A 15496-nucleotide genomic window follows, 5' to 3' on the forward strand; every position below is an offset into this window, starting at 1 on the left:
TTATTTGGGCAAGTTCTAGAACAGATTTTGGAGCAATTACAACCTCCCGAGGAGGTATTACTGTTACAAATATGTAGATGATCATTTATTGTCAGGACAGGAGAAAACAGTTGTGAAGGAAGCTACTGACAAGCTATTCGACAAGCTATTCGGCTCGGGAGTATTGAAAAAGAAATTACAATATGTAGAAGGAGAAGTCAGGTATTTAAGGCATCTAATGTCTGAGGGAAAACAAAGAATAAATCCAGAGAGGATTCAGGGAATTGTTGAAAACTAAGAAAGAATTAAAAAGTTTTGAGAGATTTTTTTTTTTTTTAAGGAATCAGGCACCACGAAGTCTGAGGGAAAATGGATACTCCCTGATGGGAGAGAAATGCTGAATAAAGCACCAATGAGGCAAATATTAACTGTTTTACATCAAGAGAGTCACTGGGAGGTGCAAGCAATGTGTGATGTTGTGCTAAGAAAGTATGTCTGTGTAGGAGTATACACTGTAGCGAAGCAAATATGCAGAGGATGTACCGTATGTCAAAAGGTAAATAAAAAGGTCATCCGTAACCCATCTAGAGGGGGACGGGAGCCAGGGATTTGACCTTTCCAAAGCATACAGGTAGACTTTACCGAGTTACCTAAAGTAGGGAGACTAAAGTACTTGTTTGTCCTAGTTGACCGGATGGGTGTAAGCTTTCCCCTCGGTATCTGCCACTGCGAACACGGTGGCTAAGGTATCACCGGAGCAAATAGTCCCTAGATATGGGATAGTTGAAAACATTGATTCAGGTCACGGAAGTCATCTCGCTTCACGAGTACTGCAAGGGCTAATGCAGGCCTTAGAGACTGAATGCAATTTTCACACCCCCTGGCATCCCTCCTCTTCTGGGAAGGTAGAGCGAATGAACCAGACGTTAAAGAAGCAATTAACTAAATTAGTGTTAGAAGCCCAACTTCCTTGGGTAGAATGATTACCTTTAGCACTCCTCCAGGTTCAAACAGCACCAAGAAATGATATAGGAATTTCACCGTATGAGATGCTGTTCGCATTCCCCTATCTGGGCAGAAGGGATGAGATACCACAATTCGAAACAAGAGAAGTTTCCTAAGAACTGTATTCTGGGGTTGTCCTCTTCTTTGTCATCTCTCAGGACCCGTGGGTTGTTGGCTCAAACCCCACCTTTGGAATTCCCCATTCTCCACCATCAACCAGGAAATTGGGTCCTGATTCGGACCTGGAAAGAATCAAAACTCCGGCCTGAATGGGAAGGACTATTCCAAGTACTACTAACCACTGAAACAGCCGTAAGAACTGCACAAAAAGGCTGGACTCACTATACTCGAGTGAAGGCATCCGTCGACCCTAGTACCTGGGAAGCTGTTCCTACAGAAGACTTGTTGGAAGTTGAAATCGAAGAGAAAAATCTCGTAGTGGACTGTGAGCAGGATAAAAGCTTACAGTTGTAAACTAACCTTTTATTTTCACAGGTAACTAATGAGTGTGACTTGTGATTGAGAGAAAGGACTGGCCTATAGCGAATCAAAGTGCTCCCAAGGGGTTTTTGTTCTAGTAGTAGGGTACATATATCTTACTCTTTGTATTGGTAATTATTTGGAAACCTAAGGGTTAAAAATAATGACCGGGAAAAATCAACTATTAATTTTGTTTCTAGTGACTGTAGGCCTCAGAGAAGGGCTTGGTCAATTGGCAACTTGGAAAAGGCATGACCAGATAATAGTAAGATGGGATACCCCGTCAAAATAGGGGTGAATGTGACAGAGGGTTATGTACCACAATCTGTCATGTTTGATGCTTGTGAGGTGTTAGCTTGTGGAGATTTAAATGCCCAATGACAACTGAGCAGAGAGAACAAGTAACTGGGAGAGACCCAACAGCCAGATTGAGAACAGCTGTATGGAAACGATCCTCTATTGCCATCAGAGAAAGGGAGAAACTCAAGGAGAAAACAGGAGGCTCTCTTTGAAATGTGGCAGTTCAAACATTTGAGATTGAAACAGGGTATGGGGATGTGAATGCCTGGATAGAATGGGTCAAATATGCTGTCCAGAGTCTCAACCGTAGCACTTGCTATGCTTGTGCCTCGGGACGACCGACTGCCCGGATAGTGCCCTTCCCATTGGGGTGGACCAGGGATTCCCAGGGGATGCGATGTATGATTGCATTGTACCAAGAAAAGACTGCCTGGGGAAATGAGGCCTGTAAGTCTCTCTCTTTGCTGTTCCCTTCCTTGCGTGATAGCAATATCAGGGTTCCCCCTGCATTCTCTACAGCTAAAGGTGACCATGCAGCTTGCCTCTCAGGGCAGGGTGTGAGCGCTACCCGGCATCTGGGAGAATTTGCCTTGTGCACGAGGACCTTGAATGCTACCAAGGACCTGATGGGAAACTGCTCAAGACTTGAGATCCCCAGGGCAGATCTGTGGTGGTACTGCGGAGGGAAGATCTTATGGTGCACCCTACCATCTAATTCGGGAGGCATTTTTGCACTTGTTCAATTAGCTATACCCTTCACCCTGGCATTTGAAAGAGAAACATCACAAATACCCAGAAGAAGTAAAAGAGGCTTAGGAATATCATTTGATGATAGAGGGTACATAGATTCTCTTGGGGTGCCTAGAGGAGTTCCCGATGAACAGAAAGCCAGGAATCAAATTGCTGCAGGGTTTGAGTCGCTGTTCTGGTGGGTAACAATCAATAAGAGTATTTATTATAGTCAGCAGATATTCATAAATCATACAAGGGATGCGATAAGAGAAATCGCTGAACAACTAGATGCCACCAGCAAAATGGCTTGGGAAAACAGAATAGATTAGATATGTTGATCGCGGAGAAAGGAGGTGTGTGTGTGTGTGTGTGTGTGTGTGATACTGAGCAACCATTGTTGCACTTTTATACCCAACAATACTGCCCCAGATGGCACAGTAACTAGAGCGTTGCAAGGGCTTACCACCCTTGCCAGTGAATTGGCAGTATGATTAGGAACAGGCACTTCCATCACAGGATGTTCGGAATCTTGGTTTGGTAAATGGAAAGGGGTCCTAGCGTCCGTATCTGCATCCTTGATCGTAGTAGCAGGAGTTTTGACGACCCTTGGTTGTTGCATTATCCCCTGTGTAAAAGGACTAGTACAGCGGTTCACTGAAACTGCACTATCGAAAGAAATGACCGTGGAGCCACCACCTTACTCACGTAAGGTGATGATATTAGAGGGGATGGAAAGCAAAGAAGGTGAAGAAGAGGAAGAGATCTACCAAATTACACCGCAGAGAAAAGTTTTGCAAAAATCAACAATTTATAAAGAAGAAAAGGGGGGAATTGTGGGAATAAAAATGTTGTTTTTGCAGAGTTACGTTGTTTAGAGGGAAGGAATGCGGTGTTGAGATAGGCTCCCAGTGATAAGAAAGCTTAACGGACAACCTTGTAAAATGCAGACAACCGGACTCCTCAGAGCAGCTAGGTGAAAATCACGGTGTCAAGTCAGATCAGTGAAGAAACATTACCACTTCAAACAGTAAAAAAGTCAAAAGAAATTTGAAACAGGCCGGCAACTGAAGGCCACGTAGTGTCTGTGAAGCGTCGGATAGGTTGTGAACCCGGAATACCCAGTCAATGGGGAAACAGGGGAGGGTCCCGGTCGTTGAGAAAGAAAGTACATAAACCGTACTGTGTGACTAGTAGGCGCGCTCCTGCTTGTGGGACGTGTGCCATTGCGATCGCGAATAAATTACTGCTTCACTGAGACCCTCGCCTGAGCCTAAGCTACTGGCTACGGAGTGTTTCTCACACTCCCTGCGCGTAATCCTGGCTACAATATACCGCGTTATCGAAGGTGCCTTTTAAACAACATTGATAGAAACTCAGGGGGCGATAGTACTGACCCTGGGTGTGGAACTATCCACGCAGGGAATAATCCACACTGCACCAAATATGGTAGCCACAGGAACGCCAATATACATAGCGCACGCCAGATGCAACGTGAGAATCCTGCAACTGGATGGCCTGTCCCAAATGGCGAGAGGTGGTACTGGGTACGTGGCAATAAAGCCAGGAAGGTGTTGCCCCTGGGATGGAAGGGAGCTTGCACCCTGGAGGCAATAATTCCAAACGTAACTATTATTGAAGACCCACAAAGCCAAAGGCCCCTTGAGACCACACGCAGGATTAAGCGGACTCCAGACAATTCTCTAGTAAAATTCTCTAGTATTTCACAGCTTTGCAAGGTGGTTTTTACCTTGGTTAGGGGTGGGTGAATTAGAAAAAGTGATTGTAAATATCTCCGCTACAACTGAAGAACTAGAAAATAAGTTTGATAAGTTTGCAAAAATAGGACTGTAGAATCAAATAGTATTCGATTCATTAATAACCTCATAAGGAGGAGCGTGCACTGTAATTAATACTAGTTGCTGTATATACGTAGATCAAACGGGACGAATTTGACTGATATTTGGGGGGAAAAAAAAAGTATACTGGGGGGTGTGTGGGGGGGAAGATCCTACACAGAGTAGCTCAAGATGACAGTTCCTGGGCATTTAGAAACATTTGGGAGAAACTAACTTCGTGGTTACCTGAACAGAATTGGCTCAAACAACTATTTGTTGGTATTGTAAAAATAATGGCATTGTACGCCTACCATCCCCCGTGACATCCGAAAAAGACTATTGCGCCTTAACGTTGGAGAAACTCAAGAGCGCGGTACGTGAAGAGGTGCAAAAACAACAGTAGGAGTAAGGAAAGGAGAGGAGGGAACTGTGAGAAACTAAGTTGTGTTTTTACAGTAGAGAACTAATTTTCTGTATTCCGAGGTAGTTGTGCAGTCATAATGAGGAGAAACGCCACGTGGGTAAGCGGACAGTAGGCGGCCTCACTGTTCCGAAATAAGGCAGAAGCTTGAGGAAAAACAGGCTGAGCAGCATGGGAACGGTAAAACAAAGATCACAGGTTCCTGAAACATAAGAAAGGGGAAAAAAAAAAAGGAAATAAGAAGGGAGAAATTAAAGGGTTGAAAAAGAAGTAAAATTGTACGTACATGGTATAGAGGAGCGTCGAGCAGTTTGTGAACCTGCAGTACTCGGCCAATGAGGACACAGGGGAGGGGATCGGGCGTCGGGGAACAGGGAATAAAAGTTGATGCTGTGCTTACTGCAATGCGCTCCTGATCGGCAGGACGCCCGCCACTGCAACCGCGAATAAAATAGCCTCAGAGAAAATCGTGTGTCAAGAAAATTATTTGAGATGTTTCTCGCAGATATACTTGACGAGAGAGGACCAAGAACACCCCGCCCTTCTTTAAAAAAAAAATAAAAAAAATAAAATAAAAAAAAGGCATCACAGGGGCAGCCTCAGGGTCGCCTTCCCACAGGGAAGCGGCGCCGTGATTGGCTGGGAACATGAGGGCGGAAGTGGCGTCACGGCTAGCCTTAACTCAGGGCGGAAGCGCTCTGTGATTGGCTCGGAGGAACCCAGGGCGGAGGTGCCGTGTAGGGCTTGCCGGCACTATGGGTGGAAGCTGTCGGGCCGGGCCGCGCTGGGCTCAGCTCGGGCCGGGCCGCCGAGGCGCGGTGCCGCAACGAGGTTGGTGGTCGGTGCCGCCCCGGGCCGGGCCGGGCCGGGAGGGGACGAGGCGGCGGGCGGTTGGGGCGCCACGCGGTCGGCAGCTTCTGCGGAAACGGCCCTTGTGCGGGGCGGGGGCGGCGCCGCGCCGGAGCGGAGCGGACCGGGCGTGCGGCGGGGTCTGCACTGCGCGGGGCTTCGGAGGGCTGGGGGAGAGGGGGGCGAAGCGGCGCGGGGGGGGGCGGTTGCGTGCGCTTGACCGACTCCCCTCTGGGGCGGATGGACTGCTCCGTCCCGCGGCATGCTGGGAGCTGTAGTTCTGTGGCGCGCGGCCGGTCTTTCCCCGAGCCGGGGCCGGGGCCGGGGCCGGGGCTGGGCCGTGCGCGCCGGGAGGCGCAGGTTGCCGCTGGCTGCGAGCGCGGCTGCCGGCGGTGAGGCGAGCGAGAGCCTTCGGGGGCGCTTCCCCGGAGCGTCGGGCCGGGAGGGGGGGGGGCTGCGGCGGCCGGGCGCGGGTCCTCGCTGCGCTCGATCGTCGGGCTGCGCCTCGGAGGTTTTCCTCCCCCCGCGTGCTGACGGCCGGCTCTCTCCTTTCCCTGCGGCTCACCAGGGCAGAAGCAGCTCCCCGCCGCTGGGACCCCCGCGGGGTTTGTCGCCGAGCGAAGGTGGCGCGGCAGCTGAAGGGAGGAAAGCTGCAGCTGGCGTGCTGCAGTTGCAGGTTTCCCAGGAGAAAGAGCAGCCCGTCTGTCCCAGCTGTCCGGGTAAGTCGCAGCGACCTCCGGGTGAAATCCAGGCGTGAAGGGGATTTTGGTGGCTCTCTTAGACGGCTAGCCCTACCAAAGGTCGCATCGGTTACAAAAGGTAGTAGTAACCTTGCAGTTTGTGTGTTCTGTAACGTCTGTAGCACAATAAACTGGCAGGTGAAGAAATGAGCGGGTACAAATACACGTGACTCTACAGCTGAGCTTTTCTACCTGCCTGGGGCTTGGATCAGGGACATTGCTAGCGAGCTTACGAGCTTAGTTCAAACTTCAGATTATTCCCTACTCCTGCTCTTTCACGTGGGTACCAACAAAGTTGCAGCAAGAAGTCTGCGTTCAATCAAAATAAATTTCAGGGCCCTGGGAAGATAGCTAAAGGATTCAGAAGCACAGGTTATCGTCTAGCATTTTGGGATATATTAAACACAGCGTAGCCAGCTGGTCAAAAGAGGTGATTCTCCCACTGTATTTAGCGTTGGCGAAGCCTCTCCTTCAATATTGTGTGCGATTCTGGGCTCTACGATATAAAAAGAACGTTAAGATCCCTGAAAGCGTACAGAGGAGGGCAACAAAGCCGGTAAAAGGATTGGAAGGCACGCCCTGTGTGGACGCTACGGTACTTCTGCTAGCTCCTCGGAATTGTATATAGTCATGAGTAATACTCCTGATTCTAAATACATAGTCTTTCCCTGCATATAAGCCGAACGCTATTCTACAATCGTTTGCTTCTTCCGGCAGTGGATTCTGTCTTTCAGTGATTTATGGGTACTTTACACGTCCTGGATATTGCTTTCCAGATACCTGGAGCTTGCTAGCTTTTCTGTCTCCCAGATGTGTGGTTGATACCGGTCTAGTCTTGTGAGCTGTGCTGCCGTGAAGTCTGTCACCTGTTGATGTTGAAGGTACTTTTCTGGAAAGAGGAAGGTGGTAGGTACAGTTTCACACCAGGACATCAACAAAATCACGTACTCTTTTTATCATCTCCAGACGTGTTTCCTTCGGTGGCTTCTGGACTTTGGTCCATATTGTAGGCCCCGAGAAGGAAGGAGGAGGTTGGCTTTTCATAACCACAGTTTCTTCCAGCTGTTTCAGATGGATTTCATGGTTGATTCTAGTTGAAATGACTGCCTCAGGAAAAAAAACAACAAAAATGATAGAAACTGTTCCAAAAGTTTGGCGATCCCTGTTTCTCTTGGCTGAAACTGTTTTTATTCTACTGTGACCTTTTTAAGATAGGCAAAAATAAAATTCTGTGTAGCATCCAAGATGCAAATGAACCTTCAGTTTATGAGATAGCAAGGCTAACTTTGAGTTTTGATCAGACTGGTGATGTTTCTTGTTGCCTTTCCTAGGCCTTTTCCAAAAGCTTAAACGTGTAAGTTGCTCTTCGACGCTGATGAGCATTGGGGTGATGTTTTCATAGGATTATGTGCAGTACCGAGGCCTGATTTCCCCTTTTGCCTCTGCATTTCTTCACGTTTATCTGCTTTGAATTGTACTCGCTATTTGGTTGCATAGCGGCTGCAAAGGAATCACAGGCTGGTTGAGGTCGGAAGGACCTCCAGAGGTCACCTGGTCCAACACCCCTGCTCAAGCAGAGCCACCCAGATCTGGTTTTCCAGGACCACGTCCAGACAGGTTTTGAAACCTCACAAAGACTGTGACTCCACGACCTCCCTGGGCAGCCTACGCTAGTGCTCAGTCACCCTCACAGCGAAAAAGTATTTACTGATGTTCAGGAAACCACAGGAGGGGAACATCCTATGTTTCGGCCTGTGTCTGTTGCCTCCTTTTTTGTTCCTTGGGTACCAGTTAGAAAAGTCTGGCTTTGTCTTCCTTCCACCCTCCCTTCGTGTATTTACAGACGTCGATGAGGTCCCCTCCAAGCCTCCTCTTCTCCAGGCCGAACGGTCCCAGCTCTCCCAGCCTGTCCTCATAGGAAAGGTGCTTCAGTCCCTTACCGTCCTCGTGGCCCTCCGTTGGACTCTTTGCAGTGTGTCCAGGTCTCTCCTGTACTGGGAGGCCCAGGCCCAGCACTCCAGGTGCGGCCTCACCGTTCCTGAGCAGAGGCGGAGGATCGCCTTTCTTGACCTGCTGGCAATACTTTGCCTAATGCCACCCAGGATACCCTCAGCTGCTTTTGCAGCAAAGGCACATTGCTGTTTCGTGTTCAAGTTGGCGTCCACCAGGAAACTTAGCTCCTTTTCCGAGAAGTTCCTTTCTGGGAAAAAGTGCGATATCAGCGCTTTTCACTTTGTCCTACTGCAATAAATTTGTATCAGCTATAAAGCTTTTCATCTTGTAACCCCACGTCTCAGACGATTACAAATATGGTGAACAGCAAAAGTAAAGGTGAAATCTTACTGCGACCCTTCCTCTACCGTGGAACGTGGTTACTCCCATTCTTTCTTTTGTCTTCTGTCTTCCAAAACACGCTTGAAATACTCAGGTAACTTTTTAAAATGAACTCTTATCTCCTCGCGTGTGTCACTTTTTTTCAAAGAACACGAAAATACGCTCTACTTTATAAAGTATGACCTCGCTTTAAAAAGCTGTTTTAACGCTCCTTAATTAAGTCTTCTTAATCAAGTGTCCGCTAGTTCTTTTCTTACCTCCTGTTATTTTCCTTAACGTGGGAATTCCTGCTCTGGCAATTTCTGTAGGACGCTTCTGAAATAGAAGTCCGGGCCTATTAGTCACATTTCAAGTCATCTGTCCTACAGACAATTTCAAGAGAGTTAAAAATGAAAACGTAGCTTATCCGTGAGCTACTTGAGAACTCCTTAGTGAAATGCTGCGTGAGCCTTTTGACTTGTTACTTCTGCTTCTGTTTCAAAACTTGTTCTGTATCGTTTCAGTTTGAGACAGGTTCTTTGATATCCACGCCAAGAAGAAAACCTTTCTTCCGTAGGAACCCTTCAGCGTGCACAGGGAGAGGCGTGGAGAGAGCAGCTATTCTGCAAGCTGTTACTCAGGCCGCTTTTGGCTTCCAGCGCTGTTTGTACATTCCCGTGTTGTTTTGCAATCTTTTCTCTTTTCGTTAGTTGTCTAATTAAACTTTTTCAAAGGATGCCTCCCTGTTTTCAGTTTTCTCCTAAATCTGTCCTGAGATTTAGCCGTCCTTGTATTCTTTTGCTCTTTGTCAAGTCTTTTTGATACAAGCTGTGTGCAGCTTTGATACGAGCTTGTTTGTCCCCTATGACCTGGATGATCTTGCTGAATCTCCGTGATGCCTTGAAAAGGGCTGTGCTCGGGGACCGTGGCAGCATTTTGGTATCTGATACAGATTTTCCTGTTCTGGCATACAGTGAATTTCTTTGATATGTCTATTAGGACCGTACCTGTTTTCCTGCTTTGAGTAAGGAGTTGGAAGATGAAAGGTTAGCGTTCGTTTCCTCCCACATGGGCTGTAACCTTTGTCTGCGTGTCTTGTGGTTGTGTTTTGTTTGTTTGTTTGTTTGTTTTGGCAGGCCCTTCAGCAGAGCAGCAGGGTGAAAGGGCTCGAGCTGGTGGCAGGACCCTGGCAGCTCTGCAGCCTGAGCAGGTGAGAGAACAGTATGTGCTCACTCTTTAAGGTTGGGAACATGTGGCAAGCCTTAAAATACAGGTTTATAACACAAATGGGTCCTGGAAAAAATCAGCTGGCTCCAAGCATTCAGGGAGTCAAGACGGTGGGAAGATGTGTCAGTAGAAATGAGCTGAAGTGAGCCAGATGTCAAACACCACGGACTTCATATAAGGATGCAGTTCAGAAACTTTTCTCTTTCAGAGAGCGGAGATTGATTATCGTCTTGCTGACTTGTTACCTGATCAGAGAGAAGAAATTCTCTTGGCAAACGAGAAGGACTTAGAAGAAGCTGAAAATAAAGGTAATATTATGGGTCCTTTCATGGTACTCCTGTTGTCATGAGCTTTTCTGGGCCTCAAAGGAAATGAGCAGAACTAGAATATTCCGTCACCTGCAATTGGATATTACGGCTGTCACAGGTTAGTGAGCCCAGGACTTTGAGAGCTTGTCAGTGGAAACAGCTGCAGCTTCCATAATTACATGAGAGATGTCTTCATCAGAGAAGACAGAGAGGCCTTTGAAAACAGCAACCCACGGCATTGTTTAAAAAAAAAAATAAAAATCTAAATAAATAAATAAATAGCGTTTCCTTTTGCCAAAGGAGGCTTGCTTTAGGAATTGAATATAGCAAGTATCTGCCCTGTTATCGTCATGTATGAAATAGCATGAGTATCTCCTGGGCTGGTTAACGTGATGTTTGGCCCCTGTGGGGAAGGTTGTTACTGAAAAATGATGCTTTCCGGAACGAACCATGTTACCTTCTGACCGAGGAAAGTACAGTTCAGGCAGCATAGACTAAATCCGTTCTTTTGCGTTCGAGGGGTGCATCGAGAAGCTGGTCTTGGGTTAGAAAATGTGTGAAACTGGCACGTCGCAAACTGTAATGCAGAGAGATCTTTGATAACAAAAGTGTATTTCTGTTGGTGAGTTACTGGAAGGCTGCAAGAAGTCTTGCCTCAAAAGACTCTTCTGAAATGAATTCTGTTGCCATCCCAGTTTTTTTTTTCTACGGGCACATTCTTGGGACTTGCTTCTGCAATGTCAAGAGTTATTCAGGGTTGGTTTTTGATACCCAGCGTAGAGAAGGAGTTAGCTTACGTTCAGGTGCTGCGGTTTCTGCACGTGTCTTATAACGTAGGTTCCCTGCTTAACTTGCAATTTATGAGGTTCCTACCAATGAGCACTTTCCTGTCCATGCCGAACGCAGCTGAGTTGCAGGCTACCATTAAACATCAAATGTTTGATATAGATTGCTAATAGCAAATCGCAACTGTTAAGAATATATGCTAAAAAAAATTAGCACAGAAAGTAGAAGCTCTAGGCTGTGAGTGGTCTGTCCCATACTGATACTGCATGTTTGCACCGAGGCAGAATGATTGCTTTCACTCGCTTGTGGAGCGATGAGTCTAGGCTCTCACTGCTAGTATTTTTAGCAAGACTGATTGAGCATTTCTCTAACATATGAGCAAGTGTTTGAGGAGCAAGTGATGGGTATGGGCACTTAGAAAGAGACTGCCAAAGGGCAGCTTCCTATTTTATAACTGAATTTTGTGAGCGTTGGTCCTCGTTTCATACTGAAGGGGAGTATGCTCTAGTGAAGGGAGTATGTTCACGTGAAAGGAAAAGGCACTAGTCTCCCTCGTCTGCCATTATTACTTCCTTGCTGCTAGCTCTGTTCTTCATAGAAAGCCAGTATGTTTCCTCGTCACATTCTAGTCTGCCTGCCTAGACTTCAGCCTTTGCCTCCTGGGTCTCTTGCCTTGCATAGACAATCTCTCCCCTTCTCCTCTTCTTCTTCATCTCATTTGTAAACCTTTTATCAGGCTGATTCTTACTGCCTTCCCACCCCCACCCCCCGACCTTTTTCTATTTTTTCCTTTTTTCTATTTTTTTTTTTACAGACTTAGGATGGCTCATCTTGTTAGTTACTTTTCTTCCTGCCAGCCCCCAGCCTCAAGTTCTCCGATGCGACTTCAGAGGATCATCTTTGATACCTCCGCATCTGAATAATACGGTTTCTGTCCCATGCTGTAGCTGACGGCAGGACGGACTCTGAGTGCAGAGGAGAGGTTGCTTCCTCCCTAGTTTCCTATTGCGTCTCATGCTGGTTTGGGTAAGCAATTTCAGAGGAAATTTGACTTCTCCGTGGAGCAGCGTGTGCCTGACAGCTAGCTGGAGACAGCACACACGGCATTGAGTCCGCGCTCCGAGTGCGGTCCTGAGTTGCAGTAAAGGTAAAACAATTGCAGACTGACAGTTTAGCTTCTAAGGAGCATCTACAGATAGCACGTTTGCCTCTGATGCTTAAAAGGCGAGGGTCCGAGATCACATTTCACGGACTGCTTCATAGAGATTTCAAGAAATGCAATCGTTCTGAAGCACAGCCGCGCTCCGTTATTGTTTAAAGGGAACAAACTGCCTTGAGGCCCGTTACGTGGGAGGGAACCGGGGGCGGAAGTGACGTCAGGGCGTGCCCTCACCGAGGGCCAAAACGGCTCCGTGATTGGCTGGACCGTGAGGGCGGATGCGGTGTCCGAGCGAGCCGTCAGTGAGGGCAGGAGCATTCCGTGATTGGCTGGGAACCCAGGGCGGAAGCGGCGTCACGGCTAGCCTTAACTCAGGGCGGAAACGCTCCGTGATTGGCTCGGAGGAACCGAGGGCGGAGGTGCCGTGCAGGGCTTGCCGGCACTATGGGCGGCAGCGGCCGGGTCGGGCCGCCGAGGCGCGGTGCCGGTGCCGCCCCGGGCACGGAGTAGCGCGCACCCCGAGCACACGGCGCTTGCCAGCTTTACGGGAGCAGGTTATGTAGCGGGGCTACATAACACAGAACAGCTTCAGCTGTCGGGGGAGGGGAAGGCGACGGGGTCTGGCCGCGATGCCGGGGCAGCGGGAGCCTCTCCGGCTGCCGAGCTTCAACCTGCCGCTCAGCTCAGCGCCGCGCAGCCGTTTCCTCGCTCCGTTCCTCCAGTCCCCCCGCTCCGGGAAAGGCGGGAGAATCGGGGGTGGGGTGGGGTGGGGTGGGTAAAGCGTGCGCGTTGAGATAAAGACAGTTTAATAGGACAGCAAATTAAGAGAAAGTAACGACAACAGCGTGTACGCACACGCAAAGCTACCGCCGCGCGCGTGTCCGGTTGCCCGGCCGGTTCCTGAGCAGCAGCCGCCCCCCGGCCGTCCTTCCCAGTTCCGGACGCCCCTTCGCGGCCAGCTCGGGTCGCCGTCCCGGTCGCGTCTCCTCCCGGCTCCCGGAGCAGACAAAGCGTCTCCCCTCCAGCCCGAGCGCGCTCAGCGCTCGCAGCCCCTCCTCGCGCGGCGGCTCCGCTCCCCCGCTCGCCGCGCCGGGCCGAGCCCCGCGGCCCCGTGCCTCGCTCCGGAGGCGTCCGCAGGCGCTGAACGGAGGGTCGGAGGGCCCCCGCCGGCGGCAGCCTTCCCCCTTCTGCCGCGCCCGGCCGGCCGCCCGGGCCTTCCTTGCCGACGAGAGCGGCCCGGCCCGCCCGGCCGGCCGCGCGGAGGTCCCGCGGCGCTGCTCGGTGCCGCCGGGGCGGGCGGCCCGGGGCCCCGGCCAATGAGGCGGCGGGCGGCGGCGCGGCTCCGGGGAGAGGGGCGGGGCATGCAAATCACGCCGGAGGGGAGGGGAGGGGAGGGCGGGCGGGCGAAGGGGCGGGGCGAACGCCCAGAGGAGGCCGAGCTGCGCCAATCAGCGCGGAGCGGAGGTCGGGCGCAGGGGCTCGGTGGGCGGGGCACGCGGGCGGCGAGCCGCGGGGAGGGAGAGGCGGTGCCGGGGGCGGGGCATGCAAATTTGGCGCGGGGCCGAGCGAATCGGGCGCGCGGGGGCCCGAAGGGGCCGCTGGGAGGCCCCGGCGACGCGGCGGCGGGGCGCTCGGGGGTCGCGGCTGCGAGCGGAGCGCCCGAGAGTGGGCGAGGGCGGCGGGTTGAGCCCCGGGAGGGCGGGGGCGGGCGGTGGAGCAGCGGCCGTGAGGTGGGGGTGGTGGGCGCGGGAGGGGGTGCGTGTGTGCGAGGGCGAATGAGCGCCGCTGCCCTTCAATGGCCGGCAGTAGTGGCGCGGAGGGTGGCTCAGTAGGTGGGGCGTTGCAGGGGCTTGCAGCCCGTGGCAGGGTAGTGGGCAGAGTAATTAGGAAGCGGCCCTTCCTTCGCGGGATGTTCGGGATTTTGGGTCGGGAAAGGGATCCTGGCGTCCGTATCTGCAGCCTTGATCGCGGCAGCAGGAGTTTTGGCGGCCCTTGGTTGTTGCGTTGTACCCTGTGTAAAAGGACTAGTACAGCGGTTAAGAAACGACCGTGGAGCCATGGAAAGCAAAGAAGGTGAAGAAGAGGAAGAGATCTACCAAATTACACCGCAGAGAAAAGTTTTGCAAAAATCAACAATTTATAAAGAAGAAAAGGGGGGAATTGTGGGAATAAAAATGTTGTTTTTGCAGAGTTACGTTGTTTAGAGGGAAGGAATGCGGTGTTGAGATAGGCTCCCAGTGATAAGAAAGCTTAACGGACAACCTTGTAAAATGCAGACAACCGGACCCCTCAGAGCAGCTAGGTGAAAATCACGGCGTCAAGTCAGATCAGTGAAGAAACATTACCACTTCAAACAGTAAAAAAGTCAAAAGAAATTTGAAATTGAACAGGCCGGCAACTGAAGGCCACGTAGTGTCTGTGAAGCGTCGGATAGGTTGTGAACCCGGAATACCCAGTCAGTGGGGAAACAGGGGAGGGTCCCGGTCGTCGAGAAAGAAAGTACACAAACCGTACTGTGTGACTAGTAGGCGCGCTCCTGCTTGTGGGACGCGTGCCATTGCGATCGCGAATAAATTACTACTTCACTGAGATCCTCGCCTGAGCCTAAGCTACTGGCTACGGAGTGTTTCTCACGCTCCCTGCGCGTAATCCTGGCTACAATATACCGTGTTATCGAAGGTGCCTTTTAAACAACATTGATAGAAACTCAGGGGGCGATAGTACTGACCCTGGGTGTGGAACTATCCACGCAGGGAATAATCCACGCTGCACCAAATATGGTAGCCACAGGAGCGCTAATATACATAGCGCGTGCCAGATGCAACGTGAGAATCCTGCAACTGGATGGCCTGTCCCAAATGGCGAGAGGTGGTACTGGCTACGTGGCAATAAAGCCAGGAAGGTGTTGCCCCTGGGATGGAAGGGAGCTTGCACCCTGGAGGCAATAATTCCAAACGTAACTATTATTGAAGACCCACAAAGCCAAAGCCCCCTTGAGACCACACGCAGGATTAAGCGGACTCCAGACAATTCTCTAGTAAAATTCTCTACTATTTCACAGCTTTGCAAGGTGGTTTTTACCTTGGTGAGGGGTGGGTGAATTAGAAAAAGCGATTGTAAATATCTCCGCTATAACTGAAGAACTAGAAAATAAGTTTGATAAGTTTGCAAAAATAGGACCGTAGAATTGAATAGTATTAGATTCATTAATAACCTCATAAGGAGGAGCGTGCACTGTAATTAATGCTAGTTGCTGTATAGATGTAGATCAAACGGGACGGATTTGACTGATATTTGGGGGGAAAAAAAGGTATACTGGGGGGCGTGGGGGGGGGGAAGATCCTACATAGAGTAGCTCAAGA

The 15496-nt window shown here is 50.2% G+C and overlaps 1 protein-coding gene and 1 long non-coding RNA gene across 4 annotated transcripts in view; one reads left to right on the plus strand and one right to left on the minus strand.

Moving 5' to 3' along the window:
• Positions 1-2680: 2680 nt before the first annotated feature.
• LOC310879934 lies at positions 2681-5307 on the minus strand. The gene is made up of 2 exons (XR_014571263.1): positions 5039-5307; positions 2681-4954 (listed from the first exon to the last, which is right to left on the minus strand). It is a non-coding gene; the product is annotated as an uncharacterized lncRNA (long non-coding RNA).
• Positions 5308-5457: 150 nt separating this feature from the next.
• The window catches only part of LOC310879932 (uncharacterized protein), a 51699-nt gene continuing 41660 nt past the window's right edge, over positions 5458-15496 (plus strand). For all 3 annotated transcript variants that reach the window (XM_083794992.1, XM_083794994.1, XM_083794993.1), the window contains exons 1-5: positions 5458-5583; positions 6170-6320; positions 9791-9864; positions 10090-10189; positions 11833-12122. The gene's annotated coding sequence lies outside the window, so the exon portion shown is untranslated. The remainder of the gene's footprint in view (positions 5584-6169; positions 6321-9790; positions 9865-10089; positions 10190-11832; positions 12123-15496) is intronic.

This window comes from Anser anser (assembly GCF_964211835.1).
Source record: "Anser anser genome assembly, chromosome: 11".
In the NCBI taxonomy this organism is placed as follows: Eukaryota; Metazoa; Chordata; class Aves; order Anseriformes; family Anatidae; genus Anser; species Anser anser.